This window comes from Sycon ciliatum, chromosome 5 (assembly GCF_964019385.1).
Source record: "Sycon ciliatum chromosome 5, ocSycCili1.1, whole genome shotgun sequence".
NCBI classification, from domain to species: Eukaryota; Metazoa; Porifera; class Calcarea; order Leucosolenida; family Sycettidae; genus Sycon; species Sycon ciliatum.
Window position 1 is genome coordinate 23,766,472 of NC_088647.1, and position 6,030 is coordinate 23,772,501.

The following is a 6,030-nucleotide window of genomic DNA, read 5'->3' on the forward strand; positions in this document are numbered from 1 at the left end:
ACTGGTGTGTGACCCCAGCTCTTGCTCGGCAGTAAGGAGGTGGTGTACGAGTACAATCTGCCAAACTACAATCCACATCACCATGGCAACTGCTCAGCATAAGCCGCATTGCCATGCTAACAGTAATGTGGGCTGTGTCAGTTTTTTTCTCCCAAAAAGTAAGGTACAAATAAAAGACATTCGCTTCGGCGGGCCACCACTTCGTATATCCTTCGTGTCAAATGCAGACCTCACAAGTGAGTCAGGGGAGAGGGGGATAAGGCTCGAACAAGCGGGTGTGTAACAGCCCTATGACCCCATCTCATAAACCCGCTTCCTATTTACTTCCTATTTAACAAGTAATTACAATTGTAGTTGAAGCGAAGTTCGCCCCTCAGGCCGAGTCTGAGCCCTGTGCTATACCGCTACATTACAAGTACGTTGCATGGGTTTGTTATAATAGGGAGGTTTCGCTCTACGTAATTACGTATGAAAATCCGTATGTCGTACACGCCGGGGAGCGAGGGCAACTTTCATACGTAAATCTCTCTACGGATTTCCGTAGGAAAGCTGTTTCCTACGTTGGGTCCTCCGTAGGACTTTTTGAAATATTTTCGCATTTTCCGGATTTGTCCATGGCAACGTTCAAGCCGCACGAAACACAAGGTACACACACTGTACACCACGTGCAAAATATAATGGAAAACGCGGTTTCTGTTTGTGGTGCATGAATTGGGTGGGCAGGGCCAAGGGGTTAATGACTACTTAAGTGTACGGGCAGGGGTGGTCGCTACACGAGCATACAGAGTTGTGCAACAGCGGTGATATCTGGGATTTGAAGGGAGTACGAGAAGGGATTTCGCGAAGCTGGGTGGGCAAGCAATTAAAGTAATGAAGGGCCTTGTACGTTCGTACAGGGGAGAATGGAGACAGCGGTCAGTCCGCGGAGTTGGCAAGTGCCAAGTACGAGAGCGACGTAAATTATACGAAAGTTGCACGTTGCTAGCAGTATGCAGCGAGAGTATATGTGGTATATGTGGTGGGGCATAATTGTGGCGCAGAGAATGCGCGAAGAGGATGTGTTTTTAAACTTTAAAGCGTGAAAATAATGTTGGCCATTTGATGCGATGCAAAAGGTGGGAGTGTTCTAATTGCGTGTAAAGGGGAAGGTGGAGACTATTCTGGCGGCTTTCCGCTGGAGTCGTTCTAGCCTGTCAAGGGAAGTGTGTGACAACGGTGTGAGAGCATTGCTCGCATATGAGAATATAGGTAGTATGTACTTGAAAAAGTATGTCTGATAGATGTGAGATAAAGAATCACTGGTGAGTGTAGACCTTAGTCTAAAAAGAATATTGAAAGACTTGAGTGATGTTTTGACTATGTATTCAACATGCTCCGTCCAACGGAGGTCATGCTGAAAGATTATTCCGAGGTGTTTGTGTTTTTGTGCTTGTTGTTGTTGTTGTTGTTGTTGTTGTTGTTGTTGTTGTTGTTGTTGCTGCTGCTGTTTTTGTTGTTGTTGCTGCTGCTGCTGCTGCTGCTGCTGCTGCTGCTGCTGCTGCTGCTGCTGCTGCTGCTGTAGGCCTGGGCGGATAATGCTAGTTATTTTGCGGGATAATGCTAATGGCAATGCCAGAAAAACTGTATCATAATGCTACTTATCAAATGCTGCTGTTCCTCTGTAATGCCAGCAATTCACCAGTAGTAAGTCTGGAAAAATGGCTTGGTTTGGGCACGATGCACGTTTCGTAGTTCTACGTAGACGGCATGGAAAATGCTAGAAAATCATGATCATAATGCTAATTTTATGCAGTGCTATTGCTCCATACAATCCCTTGCAGCTAGCTGTCCAGCGAGGAAAGTCTCGAGAGGAGGCCTCTTGATCTGCTCGCTCATTCGCCTGGCATTCAGTAGCACTTCATCGCCAAGGACTTCAATTCAAAACAGTTTTCACACTGCCCTTCAAGCCTTTTCCTCCTGAACTTGCTGCAAACGTATGAGCTCTACTGCACGCGTTCCCTTGTTTTAAAAGTACTTGAGGCTGTTTGTATTCGTTTGCATAAGCCTGATCTTTGTAAGCAGAAGAAACACGTAGTTGCGTTAAAATTGTTTTCGTAGGTGCACAGCATGATTGTTTGTCTCACTACACAGTTTTAGCGTTATAATTAGTTTCTCACCCGCCGTTGCACAGTAGCTCTCACTTCACTTCTATTGTCTCACCTTCCCTCATTCTATTTTGGCACTGTATTTTGTTCTCGTAACACATCATTGGATGTATATTTAATCATTGTTCAGCATGGTTACACTTCAGTCACGACTTTCCACTGATGAATGTGACAAGAAAATTAATTCTGGTAAACTTACTTTCATGACTTCGTTGTAGTGTGGCGATGACTGCAGAATTTGTTCTCTTTATTGCTATTATTATATTAATAATGCTATCATTATCCGCCCAGGCCTACGCGTGACTAAGCGTATACGACAGTGTGTACGTGTAGACTACGACCAAGAGTACATAATCGCAAACAATTTTGATTTAACACAAATTCAACTCAGCATCGTGCGTACTGAGTATTCAGATCCTCGCAGTCACTGCCTGTGTGCGGTCTTCCTGTGCCACGCGAAACTCTTACCAGGCTCATCTGTCTGCCTTCGAGCTTCACCTTTTCTTGAACCCCATATACATGTACAACAATTCAGGAATGTTTTGCAATGAAAAATACAGCTAGCTACAGCTAGCAGCGCGCTGTATCTGGAGCTGGAAAAAAGAAGAAAAATTGTGCTCCACAGGGAGTCGTCAAATACTTGCAGTACTGTATTTGACGACTTCCTGATAGTACACGTGTAAAAGAAACTCTTTGTGGTAGCATTCTTAATTTTTCAACTGAAATAATTGTGGTTCTGCTGTGTTTTCTTGTGGTTGCCATGTCTATCGCTATGACGATGCCGTGCCGGCTCTTTTTTTCTGTCTCCCTCTTTCACCTAGGCTGGTGCCGGAGTGGTGTATGGAAGTCTGACCTGACTGTTTCAACATGAACAGCTCATCACCATGATCACTGCCGCGCGAGTTTTTCTGACTCGTGGGTCGTGGGCTAGCTTTCGTTTGACAAGCCAAGCATGGTAAAAAGACCAGCACAAGCTGCACAACTGCCAGCTGGTGTATGTGGTGCAGCTACACCGGCTCGGAGTCATGAAAGCGACGACTCCGGATCCGGTACGGTAGCTTACTGATTCAGACTACATGTATTTAGAAAAGCGATCCTGTCAGCTTTTCTATTATTGTGTTCACATGGCAGAAAAAACGACACCGCTATGCTACGTAAGTTTCTACGTAAGGTGCTCGGTATTTCACTTAGGCTACGTAAGTCTCTACGTAAGGTGCTCGGTATTAGATCTACCAACGCGTGGTAGCCGTGTGCTGTGCACGTGCACGGCAGACATTGTGTTCAGTGCATGCAGTCCACGGCTGTTTCGCGGCCACCACTTAACAATATGGCGGCCTTCGCCCAGGTTTACGGTGAAATTCAAAAATATTCTGAAAACTGAAAAAGATTTCAAGATCCTGTGGGATTCACGCGAAAACTGTGCTTTGTCAAGGTAACAAACACCGCGATCGGGACAAGGATTCAAACTTTCGAAGTCGCACAACAAAAATTGTTCAGCTTCGACAACAACAAACAAGGAAAGAAAAGGAAGGAGAAGGTAGACAGCAGGTTTTTGCTGGACGACGTCTCTTCCTGTTGTCACTACAGAGCTCAACTAGGAGTCAGCAGTACCGTTGTTATTTTTCTTACCTGGATCAGGGCTGAAATGGCCAAGCTGCTGCGTCCAGGGCCTGAGGATCACTGCTCGAGCTCGGACGCCTTGCGTTTTCTTGATGCCGTGGCGGGACGAACAGCGTCATGTTGTGGCAATGTCCCGACGAGGTGTTGCTGGCACATTGCTGTGAGGCGCTGCAGAGTCCCAGGAATAGCGTTATAATCGAAGCTCAGCCTGTTGAATCTGGCATGAATTGACTCGCTGCCCTGCTCGGCGAGTCGACCCTGACCGACTCCAAATTTCCTGGTGAACGGGACTGTGCGCTCCTCCAAGAGATGTAGTTTCGGAGTTATGTTGCCGAGCTGCCGGGTGATAATGGATTCTCTGCATTTCTGAAGAAACAGCTGGATGCAGTCAGCCAGCTTTGAGATGTCGGCCTCTGACATGCTGTTGCAATGGCTGAAACGGTGGCTGCAGTCGGCATATCCCGAAAACAATCCATGGTACCGCTGCTGCAAGATTTCTGCATCAGCAACGAGCTGCTGGCAACGAGTGGAAACCACCTCAACTGGAGCAGACATCAGTGCTCTTAGTACGGCAGGCTGCAGTGTGCGATGTACATGGTTGCCCACGAAGGCACCGCCATGGAAGGCTTGCCGATCAACATTGTGTGTTTGGAGCACAGACTCGAGACTTGACGCGCATGGTCCTGTGACTTTCTTGTTCTTTCTCATCTCGTCTAAGTCATGTACGAGTTTGCTGTGCTCAGCACTTGCAGCAGTGAAGGCGTCGCTGGCGTCTTTCCACAGTTGCTGTATTGCTGCAGCTACAGTGTCCATGTTGACGTTGGGAAAGCTGGTCGGTGCTTGTTGCTGCAAGAGCACTGCATATTGGAGCTGCTGATGTAGTTCATCGCTCTTCGCCTGGGCATCTTCCATAGCTTGCCTGGCGGACCGAACTTTGTCGCTGAGAACTGTTAGCTCTTAAAACTGGAGCTGATCATCTGCACACGGCTAGAGAGTTGCTGCTGCCAGTTTCACATCCAGTTGGTTGACTTCAGCTAGGTAGATGTCATACAGCCATGCGAAAATGCCGAGATCCAGATGAAAAGACGGAATAACAACGTTGCTGACGGGAATTGGCATGATAACTGGGCGGATGGCATTGTTGTGGTGCTTGGCTTGCGAAAGATTTGCTCCAGAGGCGGTCACCGCCAAGTTTTAGTCGAATCTCGGACTCCGGAATGACATTTCCGTGCCAGGTCAGCCACCCATATGTGTCGTACCAGTCCAGATCATCAGATCATCACGATGTCAATGAGATTTGGCATGTACGCCATGCATGCCATCACTATGCTGCCGTCTTTCTTATTCATTGGCACTTCCCTTGCTGTGTATTGTGGAACCTGCTGCGCAATGAACGAACCTAGTCTTGTTCAGTTTCTTCTGTGCGCTGTATGTCGGTGTTGCGTGCGTGAAAACATTTGCTTCATCTACATCCATTTAACTAGTACTGTGTGCTGTCTGGGGTCCAGGACAGTACAGTGTGATAGGGGTATTGCTGTTGTGGATGAATGTTGTGGGACTGTTGTGTGATCCATTTCTTTTCTTTTTTTTGTACAGCAGAAAGCTTTGAAGCAAGTTGCTTCTGCTTTTTTGGTGGACGTCTACCCTTGTTTGGTGCAGTGTGGCATATGTCGCAGTATGTGCGGTGATGTGGCTTCCACACTTTGATCGCTCCACATCCATCCCCTACAAATGAGTCAAGGCAACCTTCTCTCAGACAACGATCCAGCACACGTTTGCATACATGACAAATGTGTGTAGGGTGGATCGCAGGGTCATCCTGAGAAATGTCGGCCTCGTACACATCTTGAATGATCTGGCATAGTCCTTCACGTTGTATTTCGTGGACACAGCCATGTTGGCAAACTTTTTGCCAACAATACTGCAGCAGGTAGACAGCAATGCACCGTGTTCATCCATTTTACACACTACTACTAGCACGCGATACGGTAGAATCGATGGCCACGGAAATCGATCTAGTAGCACGGAAAGACAAACAAATTCAAAAAATCGGTAAATGAAGTCACCCAGGCACCAGGAAAACTGGCAAAGAAGACGAGAAAACTTTTACAAGAGAAGAAGGTAGCTGTGAAAAGGGCTGATAGAAGTGACGAAGGGCAAGTCGTCAAGGCAAAGGAAACGCACCTCTGAAGGAATCGTTCCTGGAAGAACACGGCCAGGACGGGTATCAGATGAAAGAGGATCGCGAGAGGAAGTCATGAAGCGT